Source organism: Fundulus heteroclitus, chromosome 12 (genome assembly GCF_011125445.2).
Source record: "Fundulus heteroclitus isolate FHET01 chromosome 12, MU-UCD_Fhet_4.1, whole genome shotgun sequence".
NCBI classification, from domain to species: domain Eukaryota; kingdom Metazoa; phylum Chordata; class Actinopteri; order Cyprinodontiformes; family Fundulidae; genus Fundulus; species Fundulus heteroclitus.
In genome coordinates, this window is record NC_046372.1 from 23,085,538 (window position 1) to 23,102,064 (window position 16,527).

General features: G+C 39.6%; 1 pseudogene; it reads right to left on the reverse strand.

The window, feature by feature from the left end:
- Window positions 1-14,242: 14,242 nt before the first annotated feature.
- Window positions 14,243-16,527, reverse strand: part of LOC118564905 — a 60,052-nt pseudogene continuing 57,767 nt past the window's right edge.

The window sequence follows — 16,527 nt, forward strand, 5'->3', positions numbered from 1 at the left end:
GTAAAACGTGTTTCCTGGACTCATGAACCAAGAATGTGTTTAATGTTTAATAAATATATTGGTTCTGATAGTAAATCCTAATTAGTTTGTGGATATTTTCTTGCAAATGGACAAATACTAATATGCTTGTATCACATTCAACTTTTTCTTTTACAAAACTGAGTTTTTGAACAATTGTGGTAAGTTATCTAAATTATGAAAGTAATTCCTTTATGCACTATGAACAATGAAGTAACTTCATTGTTCATAGGAAACAATTAATAAATTAGTAAAAGGCAACATTGTACATTTTGTTTATTCAACCAAGATAGGCATGGTCTGTTTCCTTGTTTGTTACTTTTACTATTTATTATTATTCCTTTTACTTTAACTTGCCTTTATTGCAGCTAAAAACAGGAACTTAACTGAACATTCATAGAAATTCAGGTTCAATGTATTGCCAGAAAACTTAATAAACAAGAGTGGGAGTGATTTTACGAGGAGTGGGATGGGACAGGAATTTATTATTTACTCTGGCCCGGGATTGGGACAGGACACAAATGGAAAGTGAAAATCCACTCCTGCGTCACCCTCTAGGCACCTTCTGCTTGTTTAATGGAGGTCGGTGAAAAATGTTCAGGTGGTTTACCACCACGAACTGGTAAGGAGTATAAAACAGCTTCATCAGGGGGTATAGATTTGTACTTGGAAATCTGTGACTTGTACTCAGTCACTGGCAGCTCATCATCTGCCTGCTGCCAGCAGCCAGCTCTCAGCACCAGGTTCCTTCCTGCAGAAGGTTTTACTATCAATAAATCTTTTCAGCACCGTCAGGCTGTATTTGAGTTGTTTTGTCTGCCTCTTTGCTTAACAAAGCAATTTAGCAATTTCCCTCTGGGATTATTAAAGTATATCTGATTCTTATAACAATAAGGCAGCAATCAGGAAAATGTTACACAGAAATTGCTGAATATTTTGAACCATAAAATTCTGGCCTACGATCGTTTCATTGGCCAGCTGTGGCTTTGCACATGTTCAGCTCAAACATGTTGTCAACGTAAATTTCTTTGAAACCTCAAGATAAAAATCTTGCTGCAAGGAAGTAAAGTAATGTTCCTCTTTTCAGATGTGTGATGTGCAGAAATAGTGATGGGAACTTAAAAAGTTAACAACTGTGATACATCCTTGAAGAGGCTTACAATAGTTTCTGCACATTTTATATCCTTCATATTGTTTTGAATCAAGTAATCAAAACTAAAAACTCCCAAATCTTCCTTGTCTAAGCAAAGTTTCCCACAACCATTTCATTACTTCCTCCCTCATGAGGAACTGTAGTACAGTTATTTCCTGGCATCACTTAACACATAAGGTTAAGATACACACGATTGATTTTTTTATACTGATTTTACTAAGCTACGCTGCTCATTTTGACTCTGCCACCGCCGTACAGTGTGCCTCTAGACTGTTGACAAGCTAGTCACAAGCACCAACAGCCCATCAGTTTCTTCTGCCTTTTGGCTGCTGGTTATGAACTCCTCGCACCGAGCTTTGTCAGCATTCAACCCTCTAACCTGTCTGTAAAATGTTATCATGTCTGTTATACAACTATGGTCCAAGTGTGAGTGCCGTGAAGCGTCCATGGCTGCCCTGTCAGTCCAGGCATCTCTGCAGCTGTGAGGATGCAAAGTCTCATCTAGGAGTATGCACAACGTTTGCGTTCCTGATCTCTATCCCTAGGCATGTTCAATGCACAGCCGTGAAATGCCTCTTAAGGCATAAAGAGAAACCTTAAGGTGCCTTGAGATGACATGTATCATGAATTGGCGTTATATAAATAAAATTTAATTGAATTAAATTGTCAATCAGATTAAAGCATAAAGGTAATAGAAAAGAAATGCATTAACAAAAATAAAACACAATGGATCACAGGTGGATGAGCTAGTAATAGGCATCAGTTACATTAGCAGCTGTAAGACCAACAAACATCACCTTCACTTATATTTCCACACAGTTAGGGTGAAATAAAATCCTATTTAAATAAGAACTTTGCACAAGTGGCACAGCTACATGTCTATTCATGTAGTTCTACCCTTTTCAGAGGAGCCAGCCTCTTAATGTCTGGACTGCTGTCCTGACTGGAAACCTTCTTTACATCTTGGGCACACACAAGTCAAAAGAACAAACCCTGACCAGTTTAGACGTAGAAGAAAGAAAGAGCTGCCAGGGGGTGACAGCGCTGCTCCTGCAGCTTAAATCAATCTAACTGGTCAGCTAGCAGGCATAAATGAAACTGCACTTTCATGTGTAGTTCCACTGAATTTTTGGGTGGACGAAGCTGCACAGAGGCGGTGACGCATTATTTTACTGACTACATGTTAGGAAGCGTACAGCCCTTGCATGGGCATGTACCTAGATTTCTTTATAATGCTTAAGAAATGATCAGTCGGGGCTCTTGCCACATTCATTGCCATTGCGTCATGTTAGATCAAGAGCCCATCAGCGCTGATGTGTCTGTAAACCATTCCTCTGCCTTTTAGATTAAATATGGTAAAATATAGTTATGGTTTGAAGAGTCTTTTTATTACTACAGAAGTCTGCAATTCAAACACCGCACTATCAGATAAAAGAACCAGGGGAGGCCGAGAACAGGTCGATACCTGAACAGCAACAAGTATAAAAGTGCTAAATGCAAAAATAATAAATGTATTAAAAATGTCCTCTTACCGAGTCTGAAAAGAAGAAAAACATGTTGCACTAATAATTTCACAGTTCCACTGAAGTGGAATCAAAGCAGGTTAAGTGACGCTGTAAACTTTAAAACCTTTAAGTAAATAATTTATCCTGGTGAAGATTCTCAGTCATGGTCATTCCAATTTAATTTATATATCTGGGGCCTTTTGTGATAAATTGTTTATTCCGAACAAAAAGTAAAAAACAAAACAACTGGACTTTATTCTGAAGTTTGAAGACGTTTCGCTTCCTATCCAGGAAGTTTTCTCAATTCAAAAAATCTGGAGTAATGTGGAGTATCAAGCTTTATAGTACTGCCCAACAAAGGCCAGAAACAGAAACAGGTCCACCCCTTAGTAATGGGGAGTTGTTAAAGTCATTGTATGCCTGCAGATTGAACCGAAACTGGTCCATTCCTCTGCAATGGGGAGTCGTTAAGGCCGTTATTGGCCTGGCTTGCAGGAACAATGTTTTTATCAGCCGTATGAGGGTGAGGATTGAGGTGATGATTGGCTGGAATTAACTCTATAGCTGTATTATAAGTTTTTGAGAGTTGGAACCTAAGGCCTCCTCCTCTGTTTAACGTTGTTTTTTCTCTTAACGTAGATGGCTTCCTTCACACCCCTTTCAAACCGTCTGTCTTCTTTATTCAAAATGCGAACATGTTGGTCCTCAAAAGAATGTCCTTTTTCCTTAAGGTGTAGGTGGACAGCAGAGTCTTGACCTGAGGAGGTAGCTCTCCTGTGTTGAGCCATGCGTCTGTGGAGAGGTTGTTTGGTTTCTCCAATATAAAGATATACTATAAAGCTTGCAACTCCACATTACTCCAGACATTTTTGAATTGAGAAAGCTTCCTGGATAGGAAGCGAAACGTCTTCAAAGTTCAGAATAAAGTCCAGTTGCTTTTTTTTTACTCTTTGTTCGGAATAAATAATTTATCACAAAAGGCCCCAGATCTATAAATTAAATTCAAGCAGCTGCAACAAAGCAACACGAAGCATAATACTCGGATGCTTAAAGTGAGGGAATAAAAAGTGGCTCTGTAAACTTTAACTTTAAAAATAAAAAAATTATACAAAAGGCCATAAGTGCATAAATTGCAGCAGCTGTAAAAGCATTACTGAGAAAACTGGGAGGAGTTCTCAGCTGCATCAGTGAAGAAGTGACAAACATCTGCATGAACCTTGTTGATTCTACGTTAGTGGGCATCATCCTGCAGGGGTGGCAGACTCCAGGTGTACTGCAACTTTTATATGTATCCCTGGTACAACACACCCGAGTTGAGTAATCAGGTCATCAGCAGGACTCTGGAGAAATATGCTGCATACTGAGGAGATTATTCAGCCTCTTGATTCCGGTGTGTATGGAGGACCAAGTCTTCCATAATTAAAAATAAATACAGAAATAAATAAATGTTCAATAAATAAATATGCATACAATTATGTGCCACCAAAAATATAATAAACAGATAAATGTAGGTAGAAAATAAATTATACAGTAAGACAAAATGTGTATATCTCCTTTAATTAGCCACTTTATTTATTAATTACTTATTTTTTTAAGTATTTATTTATGTGCATGTTATAATATTTTTGTCTGTTTTATTCTTTCTTTGTATTTTTTTGCCCTATTTATTTCTCTGATGCTATTTATTTCTGCCTGTCCTTTTTACATTTCTGTCTGTCCTTTTTACATTTCTGTTTCTCGTTTTTACATTTCTGTCTGTCCTTTTTACATTTCTGTTTCTCGTTTTTACATTTCTGTCTGTCCTTTTTACATTTCTGTATGCATTTCTGCCTCATTATGCAAATGAGGAGGGGCTGTGTCTTAAGGGCTCAACTTCTTCTCATTGGTTGGTTAGCATTTTACTGCATCGGTCAATCTACATGGCTTTTCCCCGCACTAAAGAATTGTTTAGTAGTTTCAAACTCAGCAGGCAGACGTTCAGTGTCCGACCTCTTACGGGAAGCTGCTAATAGACTGGAAGAATTAGAACGCTGTACATTTGGGATCTGAAATGTTTTTCGGTGGTTTCAGATTCGGCTTTCCAGATCAATAACTCATCGGCGGATGATTTATTCTACAAAACAGACACCTCTCCGCAACCACCGCAAGGCAGACGCTGAGCTACAACCGTAGTTTCCTCAAAACGAGTCTTAGTCCGTGGGCCAGAATCTGTGGGACGTCTCCTTAAAAAGTTTCGTATGAACTGTCAGACGGCAACTTTCTTCCACCGGGAAAAGTTGCTACACATAGCAGTGATCTCAAAACACCAATAATCCCACGTTTTCACTTGCACATTAATAAGTTATTGCTGATAAAAAATCTAAACGGTTGCGCTCCGGTCTGAGAGGTCACGTGATTCGATTTTTGCTGCTCAGCCAATCAGATCGCTGTATTGTCAGCCGAGTGCGTTCAATGTGTAAGGTGTTTTAAACATTTGTTTCCAGGCGAAAAAAGCCCAATAATAGTATTTTCTGGCGCCAGTTGGCAAAGATCTTGATGGCAAGGGAAAAGAAATAGCCCAGACCATCCATCATCCATTTTCTAACACGCTTATCCCTGCTGGGTTCGGATCGGTGCCGATCTTCAGCTGTCAATGGGCGAGAGGCGGGGTATAAACTGGACAGGTCGGCAGTCCATCACAGGGCAGAAATAGTCCAGACTTTTGCTCATTTTGCTGTGATATCACCAAGACCTGCTGCACTAGGATAGCACAGCCAAATGACTTATCCCCGGCAGAATTTGGATCCCCTGCTTTGGGAGTGCATTCAGCTGGAAGAATAAACCCAGTCAACTCCGCCTCATCTCCAACCGGCGTGGAAATGAAGATGTTTTACTTTTCTTAACGAAATATAGCAATGGTGTCGTTACATTGTCGTTCAGTTAATGGGTTAAAACTGAAAATGTAACACTTGTTAGTACGATCGTAAGGGATTGCTATGTCGGTTAAAACTCCATTGATCACTCAATATAACACGTTATGAGAAAGTAAACGGCTCTGTGGTCATTTCCACATGTGTCACAAAAATATTAGCTTTGTTATTAGATTGTCGCATGTCTGTCTGCTTAAACCAAAAATCCACCTTCATGAGTTCATCACAGCTGTCTACTTGTTTGTCTTGTTTCTTTTTCTTTTTTGGTAGCTAGACCCGCATGAATATATCATATAAAGCGTATTTCACGTGTGATCAAATAAACACTGAATAAAGGTACAGCCAAAACTATCAGATTTAATAAGATTTTAATTCAACCAAGAACCATATAGAGATATTAACTATAGTAAGAAAACGAGATATGTCGATTTTAAAAACAGAACAATGTATTAGGAGTTTAAAAAATCAATTTCATTTTATTAGAATGTGATGTTTAAAAATATTTAGACTTCACAAAGCTGAAGGTTAAAACTTTTATTGATTTCAAACACTCTCCCGATGCAGGGGATACAAATTCTGCCGGGGATAAGTCATTTGGCTGTGCTATCCTAGCGCAGCAGGTCTTGGTGATATCACAGCAAAATGAGCAAAAGTCTGGACTATTTCTGCCCTGTGATGGACTGCCGACCTGTCCAGTTTATACCCCGCCTCTCGCCCATTGACAGCTGAAGATCGGCACCGATCCGAACCCAGCAGGGATAAGCGTGTTAGAAAATGGATGATGGATGGTCTGGGCTATTTCTTTTCCCTTGCCATCAAGATCTTTTCCAACTGGCGCCAGAAAATACTATCATTGGGCTTTCTTCGCCTGGAAACAAATGTTTAAAACACCTTACACATTGAACGCACTCGGCTGACAATACAGCGATCTGATTGGCTGAGCAGCAAAAATCGAATCACGTGACCTCTCAGACCGGAGCGCAACCGTTTAGATTTTTTATCAGCAATAACTTATTAATGTGCAAGTGAAAACGTGGGATTATTGGTGTTTTGAGATCACTGCTATGTGTAGCAACTTTTCCCGGTGGAAGAAAGTTGCCGTCTGACAGTTCATACGAAACTTTTTAAGGAGACGTCCCACAGATTCTGGCCCACGGACTAAGACTCGTTTTGAGGAAACTACGGTTGTAGCTCAGCGTCTGCCTTGCGGTGGTTGCGGAGAGGTGTCTGTTTTGTAGAATAAATCATCCGCCGATGAGTTATTGATCTGGAAAGCCGAATCTGAAACCACCGAAAAACATTTCAGATCCCAAATGTACAGCGTTCTAATTCTTCCAGTCTATTAGCAGCTTCCCGTAAGAGGTCGGACACTGAACGTCTGCCTGCTGAGTTTGACATTACTAAACAATTCTTTAGTGCGGGGAAAAGCCATGTAGATTGACCGATGCAGTAAAATGCTAACCAACCAATGGGAAGAAGTTGAGCCCTTAAGACACAGCCCCTCCTCATTTGCATAATGAGGCAGAAATGCATACAGAAATGTAAAAGAGACAGGCAGAAATGTAAAAAGGACAGACAGAAATGTAAAAACGAGAAACAGAAATGTAAAAAGGACAGACAGAAATGTAAAAACAACAAACAGAAATGTAAAAAGGACAGACAGAAATGTAAAAACAACAAACAGAAATGTAAAAAGTACAGGCAGAAATAAATAGCATCGGAGAAATAAATAGGGCAAAAAAATACAAAGAAAGAATAAAACAGACAAAAATATTATAACATGCACATAAATAAATACTTAAAAAAATAAGTAATTAATAAATAAAGTGGCTAATTAAAGGAGATATATACATTTTGTCTTACTGTATAATTTATTTTCTACCTACATTTATCTGTTTATTATATTTTTGGTGGCACATAATTGTATGCATATTTATTTATTGAACATTTATTTATTTCTGTATTTATTTTTTATTATGGAAGACTTGGTCCTCCATAGGTGTGTTGGACCAGGGACACGTGTAAAACTTCCAGGACACCGGACCTTCAGGACAGGAGCTTTACATGTGTGAAAGAGCATCGGCCACTGTTTTGGTCCCCTGTATCCGGACCGCACCATTGATTTTAAACAGGATATCCCCAACATGTGGACATGATTCTGTAGCTATGCATGTGAATTTCTTTCACCTGTTCATCGGCTTATAGACAATGAACTTCAGCAGGCAGATTATTGAAAGCCTTGAGCAGATAGATGTCAAGTGTTTTCCTGCCAGATTCCAAGTTTATGGCCACAATCTTGTTTCCCTTATGCTAAGCATACTTGTGGCAAATGGAAACGTCTCCATTAAGGGGTCAATTGTGCCATTTTATCCATTGCTTGCTATCAACAATGGGGGAAATGGGATCAAGCAGCTTTTGCAGTCTGAACTTGGAGGGAAGCTTTTGCATGTTGGACTGTCACGATCGATACATTCCTTTAGATTTTAGCAGCTTTGGGTCCAGTGAAAAAAATGAAACGTAAAACCTGAATGTAGGTACATGTTTTTCACAAAAGCCATAAACAGAACTGTTTATTTTTACAGTTTTCATTGATGAACAGAAATTTTAACAAAATTCTTCGACGTGACAACCTGGGGCCTGTTCCAAAGGTCCAAAGTATGACCACAAACGTGATTAGCTGTATGGATATTTTGAACAAAGCTGATTGATTCGTAGGCCGGCGATTGCTTTGCATTTGTTCAGTTCACAAATGTACATTTCTTCAAAACCTCAAGATCTAATTCTCACTTCAAGGAGATTAAACACGGTTCCTCTTTTCAGATGTGTGACGTGTAGAAACAGCGATGGGAACTCAAGACAGAAGTCTTTTACAAGTCCATTACAATACTCGGAGAGCCTTGCAATATAAACTGTAATCATGTAACAACTAAAAGTGGTAAAATACATGCTGTGGCATCATAGGATGAAGGATTGAAAGCCCTTTCCACCCTTCATCCTACAACTGAAAAACCCTGGGCTATTCAATTGGCAGCAGATTGCAAAACAGCCCGCAATTGACTTCTTTGTAAATAAAATGAAATCAGAAATAATCTGTGAAAACCTCTATGGGCACACCATAAAACTCCTGAGGGGAGCAGCAGAATTGAAAAGCCTTTGTTTGTATAATGTTCCTTTACTTCCCTCTAGTGCCCAGTTATGAGTTACTTTTATTTTTCCTCTGAAGCAGTGCACAACCTGAGGCCTTGTCTTACTACACACACTACATCCTACTTCCCTCTATAAAGTGGGCACCTAGAGGAAGTGCACTTAAAGGTTCAAGTGTGCAGGTCACAAGTGTGCAAAATTTGAGAATTGGGATACTACGGGTTATGCCATCAACTTGTGCCTCTGTTTCATAACTGTGACGGCAAAAATTACAAAACCGTCGCCATTTTTGCAATCTTTACCGCCTATAAAATTTTGGGCAAGTGGTTGCTTTGCACTTGTTTAATGCACACATGTTGTCGAAGTGCATTTCTTTAAAACCTCAAGATCAAAATCTTTTTGCAACGAAGTGAAACAATGTTTTTTTTTTTTTCAGATGTGTGACGTGTAGAAACAGTGACGGGAACTTAAGACTCTGCAATACATGCTTGATACCTTGATTCTATATCCTTTATCTTGTTTTTGAATCAAAAACTGTTACATCTTCGTTCCGTAGGGAAGATTCCCCACAACCATTTCACATGCCCCTTTTTTACAGATCTTTGTGACATTTTGACAGCTCTGATGACTCCTTGACTTTGCTTTCTTGAATAAAAGAATAAGTTTGCTTGTTTTAACGTTGAAAGCAAAGTAGGTTGGATTGTGGTGGTGCCACCACCACCCCTCCCCCCCTCCCATCTTGATTTCAGGGTTTACCTACCAGGTCTGGGTGCCTGGTACCCCCTTTGGGGTGCTGGTGCCCGGACCTGGGATTATTGGATGTGAGGGGTACATGCGAATGTGTGTACGGGGAGATTTCGTTGGGGTCGCCTCTCCTCTTCCCTTGGTGGGGGGGCAGATTCCGTGTGTTGGCCCCTCTTGGGCACTTTCACTTTGGGGGACCCTTTGGGCATCTGGGGTTTTGGGTCCCCCAACACTTGCCTCGGTGCTCTGGGGGGTGACGGGTCTTTGGCTCTTCACAACCACAACTGAGCATTTTTCACATGGAATAAACCTCACAGATACAAATTCACTCTCACAAACAGGTGCTGGGTTCCAGGTACTTAGAGATTCACTTCCATACAGAAAGCCCATATTTTTATCTTCAGCTACCACATTATACATGTCAGATTAAATAATACTACATATACTTCAGCGATGATATTAATGTGTTACTTTATTGTATCTGTAATACTAAATCCGTTGGTTGTGCTGTTCTTTTTACATCTCTCTTTGCAGGTGATGAAGCAGACTAAAGACGTTTTATCATTCTCTCCTTTTATCTCCTCTTTCATCATCTTTTTATCACCTTCTCTCCTTTTTTTTCTTGTTTTTCTTTTCCTCTTCTACTTTGTCATTGCAGTGTCCATATAATATAAAATACTCCCTGCGTGAATTATAAATAAAACTATTTACATGCATAAAACAACCAGAGCACTATGGTGAAAGCCGTACTGCTACACTTGTGAAAGTAAAATCTGTTGGGCTCCTTTTGGCATTAAGACAACAATTTAATTGCCACATTGCCAGACAGGACACTGAAAAAAAAGCAAAGGTCTTCAACCATGTTCCCTAGCACCTACTGTCCTGCATGTTTTAGGTCTTTCCCTGCCTCCACACTGTTGAAGTTTCCCAACATTTCCGATTTCTTATACAGTCCTGCTCACCATTATTGGCACCCCTGAAGTTTAAGTACATATAGTGGAATATTTCCTGAAGGAAATTCATCACGTGAAAAAACATTACTGCTGATAGCTTGTGCTTGATGCAAAACACCAAATGATAAAAAAAAAACATTTAAAAAGATAATCATTATGAGGTAAACAAAGAAAAACACAATGTTTACCATGCAAATGGTATTGGCACCCTTTGCTGCAAATCAGTATCAAAACACAATTCGGCTCACCTGTTGCAAATCACAAATGAAGATCACTTGTGATGAACTGCCTCCACACATGTGACATGAATTAACCAATGAATGATCGTGTTGGTGCTTTAAAAGCCACCTGTTAGTCCATCTTCACGGACAATGGTAAAGACAAAGGAACTGTCTGAGGACACTGGAAATGCTATTATTTGTAAGCACAAGAACTCCAAAGGGTATAAAGCCATCTCCAAAGACCTTGGTATCCCTGTTTCAACGGTACGTAATGTTATTAAGAAGTTTTCCAGGCATGGAAATGTCAAGAACCTCCCTGGACGTGGGGGGAAGAAAAAAATTGATGACAGAAGTCTTCGACGGTTGGCGCGAATGGTGGAAAAAACACCACGTCAAACATCTAAAGACCTAAAGACCAACCTGGAGCAGTCTGGTGTGATTGTTTCAGCAAGTACCGTACGCAGCACACTAAACAAAGTGGGGCTTTATGGGCTGAGGCCAAGGAAGACCCCATTTCTAAAGAAAAGTAATAAAAAAAGAACGACTGATCTTCGCAAAAGAGAACCTGGACAAACCTCAAGCCTTCTGGGACAACATTTTATGGACAGATGAAACAAAAGTGGAGCTTTTCGGTAATTCACACCAACAGTATGTTTACAGATGGCACAATGAAGCCTTTAAAGAAAAGAACACCATACCAACAATCAAGCATGGTGGAGGATCCATAATGCTGTTGGGCTGCTTTGCGGCATCTGGTACCGGAGGCCTTGACCGTGTCACAGGCATCATGAAATCAGAAGATTATCAAGAAATTCTAGAGCAAAATGTCTTGCCCAGTGTAAAAAAACTTTTCCAGCAAGGTTTTCCTGGGTCTTCCAGCAAGATAATGACCCTGATAGTTACAGGTCCAGTGCCCCTAGCGGCTAAAAGTTACACGGTTTTGCTTTAAATAAATGATCCCTTGAAGTGGAAACACGGCTACTTAAAAGCCCCAGGTTTTCATTTACCCCAGGAATCCCAATCCTGGGGCTTTAAATTCTGGGGCTATATTTGGTAGGATTGATCCATCTCAGGTGACTAACAATCCTATTTGGTCAAATGATGACTTCATGAAATCGATACCCCCTGAGAACAGAAAGTAACTTTTTTTTAACTTGGAAAGGTCCCTCTCTGACCTTTTGGACTTCAATAACCTGAATCTGTGTCAGAAAACATGTTGGTCTCACCTCCTTGCAGGGATTCCCAAACTGTGGTGCCACTAGGGGGTGTGCGAGCTGAAATCTGTAATAGTGGTTTGACAGTGTTTTTCCCCACACCATAAAGAAGTGTGTAAATAAACATTTTCTTTGTGGAAACTAAAATCAAAACAGCAAATTTAATAAATAAATAAAATGTATTGACATGAAAATCAGTTTATTTTAAAAAGTCTTGTTCTACACTTCACTTTGCATTCTTGGAAATGTAATATGTTTAGACCGGCCACTGATGATTCTAATCACAAGAAAGTGTAGACAGACGTTTAAAAATTGACTTCAAACATTTAATCTCATGAATTTGGGCTTTCACTGCCATCTGTTGTCATATGAGAGTAACTACAGCTTGACGACCATAAGCGTTTTCATATATTCTTTTGTCATTTTAAACATGAAACTACCAAAGCACAAACTAAGTAGTAGAACTAAATGTTGAAAATAAATTAAAAGCTAAATAAAATAAACCCGGTCACTTAATAAAGCTGCATTTTCTGTATGCTTTGTATTTTTATTCACATGATAATATTTTCAGAATTAATAATAATATTTCTGTTAAAGATTTCATTTATCTTCTGCACCAAGGGCATAAGTAGGGTGAACAAACAGAGTGAGTTTTGTGTAATATCAGACTTTATTATTGAACTAAGCAGGATTTAGACAGTATCAGAAAGGAAGGTGCATCTTCTTTCTGCCTTTCCCCAACGATCAGGGACCTCCTGGTTGTGCCTGGTGCTACAGTGTTCTTATTGGGTAAAACACCTTTAAATCTAGTGGCTGAGCACATAAAAGACAACCTCCTGATAATATAATATGCAAAAAACGCCACCAAACGTTATTAACGCCACCGCGCGTTTTTTACGTCACCGCGCGTTCTGGCTGGAAACGCGCGGTGACGTAAAAAAGGCACGCTCGCGTAAAATACGGGTTGGAACCGCGCGTTATTGTACGGGCGAGTATTGGCCTTTACGGCTTGCCATAGGGGTGTGGCTGATGTGAGCGTCTCTTTCTTTCTCCAACTCCAGGCTGAGCCACTGATGCACCAGAAAATCCTCAGGATGCTGTGGATTTTGCAACTTTACTGCAGTTTAATTCAAATGATGTTCCAATTTTATTCCCTCAATTTTTGTTATGATGGTTGAATTGATGTAACTGCAACAGAATTTTTTTCTTTTTTTTTTCTTTTTTGTTTGGGGGGGGGGAGGGGGGTTGACACTGAAGGGGGTGAGCGGCAAAAAAAAGTTTGTGAACCCCTAATTTAGAGCACAGACAGTTGTTAATGGAGGGTATAGCCATGGGGGAGGCTGTGAGGCGAAGTGTGACCGTATGCTTGGCTCTAATTTCCACATAGAACATTGGATCTGCACCAGAATCAATGTGCTTCATGTTAGTCCTGCTGCTTAATAATTCCCCACAGCACCCCCTAGCTGCAGCTAAAAGAATTAGCCCCAAGCCATGCTTTATCCAAGGATAATGAAATTTTGTACACGCATGCAACTTCCCCTGCCATACAAAAGAGTCTCTTGGAGTGATTGCTGAAACCAAACAGGAAGTAAGTCATTTTGGATGAAAGCCGCCATTTTGTCTCTTTTTCACATTTTGGATCATCTGCACCTGATCCAAAGGGCTGCTGCCAGAGTCCTGACCAGCACCAGGCAACTGGATCACATGACACCGGCTCTTAAATCACTGAACTGGAATCCTTGTTTGTGTTTCTCCTCTACAAACTATGGTAAATGGCTTGCATAGTGCTTTATCAAATCCCATGACCCCAAAGCACTACTCTAGATTCACTTATTCATACATTCACACCCTAACGGTGGTGAGCTGTGTTAGTAGCCACAGCTGCCCTGGGGCAGACTGACAGAGGCGAGGCCACCATAGATTGGCGCCACCGGACTCTCTGACCACCGCCTGCTGTTGACAATTTGGAACAAGTGTCTTTCCTAAGGACACAATAACTGAGACAGTCCAAGCCAGGGATTGAACCGGCAACTGACCATTTCCAGGACCAATTTACTAACTCCTGTTGCCACTGTTGGTGAGTAAGACTCCTCAACCGGAAATCTATCAGCCAAATATGACATAAATACATCCTAAAGCTCTCTGACATATTCAAGATTCTGAAAAAAAGAATTTGTGTGATAAACTGCTAACAAAATAACTCAACAGTCAAACTGATCAATTTGCTTTAAAATTTAATTATTTGTTTAAATCTCATAATAAGAATGGTTATTGTGAATACATGAATGAGAAGTGTTTAAAAAAGTGTCTTTTTAAGGCAACGTGATTTTCTGCAACATTTAAAGAATGAGAGTCATGTTGTTCTGCCACAATGCATGATCTTTATTTCTATTGCTTACAAGCTTAATTAAAAACAAAGAAGAAGTTTTAAATTGCATAGAATGTACATTGATAAACAGGTAACTGACTGGATCTGGATTAACTTTAAATCCTATGATTATCAATAAAAAATGTTTGTTCTTCATCAGACACATAAAAAACTCAAGTAATTATGTTATAGACTTTTAGATAAAACCTTAAGAAGTCCAGTCATTTATCTGTACACAAGTATTTAAAAATGATTAACAGATGATTAGTAGGGGTGTAATCGTCCACAAAAAAGGTTCTGCACATACCCCAGTTTTAAGTCTTAGTTGGGGATGTTCCAATATTTTTTTTCATTATCTGAAAGTTTAAGATGAATTTTAAGATTTCTTGACAATAATGTGATTATTAAGTCAGTTATTTGCTGGTGTTGGTGTTTCTACTTTTTATGCTGTATTAAGGAACCTTATGTACAGCTGCACGTTCGGATTAACTGACTACAAATAACATCTTCCTAGTGCTGACCAACCTTGCACTAAACTCAGTTAGGGTTAAGTCTAGATTATGGAATAATATGCATTTTAACATTTTGTAAAATTTGTGACTATTTTGATTGATTTCATTTGTATTCTTTTTTTATTGTTGTCTTTAAAAAAGGGGTAATGATGATGATGATGATGATGAACTGAATTAACTGGCTCCATTTTATCAATTAATAAAATCATCAAACAATGAAATAACTAAAATAGTCGAAGTTGTCATATTCTGTTTTATTCTGGCATTGATTTTTAAAGCCAAGCCCAGTAATGATCTGCTATGAATTTGTGCACGGCGAACCAAAATGCCTGTACCGGTAATACTCCACACCGATACACGCTCCCTTACACCCCTACTGATTACATCCATGAAGAACAGGAATGAAAAAGCATAAATGAAGCTGAGGCGCTTTGAGAAATAGCGGATAAATTGGAACTAACTTTACTTTTTGCAGTTTTCTATCATTGCAGATATCTTATCTCATTTCAGGAAACGGCTTGGAATCAGGTATAGGTTTACATGGTTTCACCTCTGACATAACCTCCCCGGTTTGGACTCCATGATACGTTCCAGTGATGGTAACAGATCTGGTTTCTCCATCCTCATATGTGCGACTGAGGCGGGCGGAGTAAGGAATGTCCATTTTGTACCGATAACCAACCATTTTGACCTGGCAGCTGTGGTTTGGTGGCACATTTAGCTCCAAAGTGACAGAGTGGGAGACTTCCTCTATCCAGGTATTTCCTCCTGAGAACGTATGGGTCGTCTCAGCGCTGAGTTCAATATTTCCATCTACAATGCCAGGAATACCCGTCCTGATGGACTTTTTTCCACCAATTCTGATGGAGGAGCTGATGTCCCAACGTCTCTCATCTTTCGTTGTGTGAGTCAAGGTCACCTTTTTTGTCACAGGACTGAGGGCATTATTGATAGCAGTAGAGGTTTGTATGGTTTTTGGAGGCTTGGTCTGTGCTATACTTGAAATCAGAGATGATTTCTTTTTCAGTCATCATGTTGGTCAGAACCTCATAGCTCTTCTTATACCAATACTCACTACCTTCCCAGGGAAGGTAAAAGCAGCCATCTTTTGGATACACCATCCCCAGACCGTACTCGTTCTTCCCTACATAGATTTCTTCACTGGAGCAGGTTCTGATTGAATTCTTTGGCACAGAACCATATGAATCTTCCTTCCACTCAAAGATCTCCAAAATACCTTCATTCAAAAGGATTTGAAATGAGGAGGAACGATACTCTTTTTTTTTATCGGGGTAGTGGCAGTAAGGACCGATGCTGGGGTTGTAAAAGCCAGAACGGCATCTAACTTTGCAGACATAGTCGGTGCGCTCAGAGTAGGCATTATAAATGGAAACGGCTCCATTGGGGAGATAACCCCGCCATTTAACCCATAGCTTGCTATCAAAAGAGGAGGGAGTGGGATCATGCGGACTTTTCAGTCTGAACTTGGAAGGAGGCAGACGACGTGGGACTGTTGAAACGGACACGTTCATCTGGATTTTAGCAACTCCATTCTTCAGATCAGGGTCCAGGGAAGAAGCTGAAACTGAGGACAAGAAGGTAGAAACATGTTGTTAATGTAAGCCTTAAACAGAACCACAAATTTTCCCAGTTTCCCGGAGAGATTCTTGAAGAAATTATTTGACATGTCAAACTGGTGCCCGATCTGAACAGACTGTCAGCTCCAGTCTCAAAAATCTTTTGTTGATTTAATCAAACATCTTTTTAAATGAGTGGCCATTTGGGC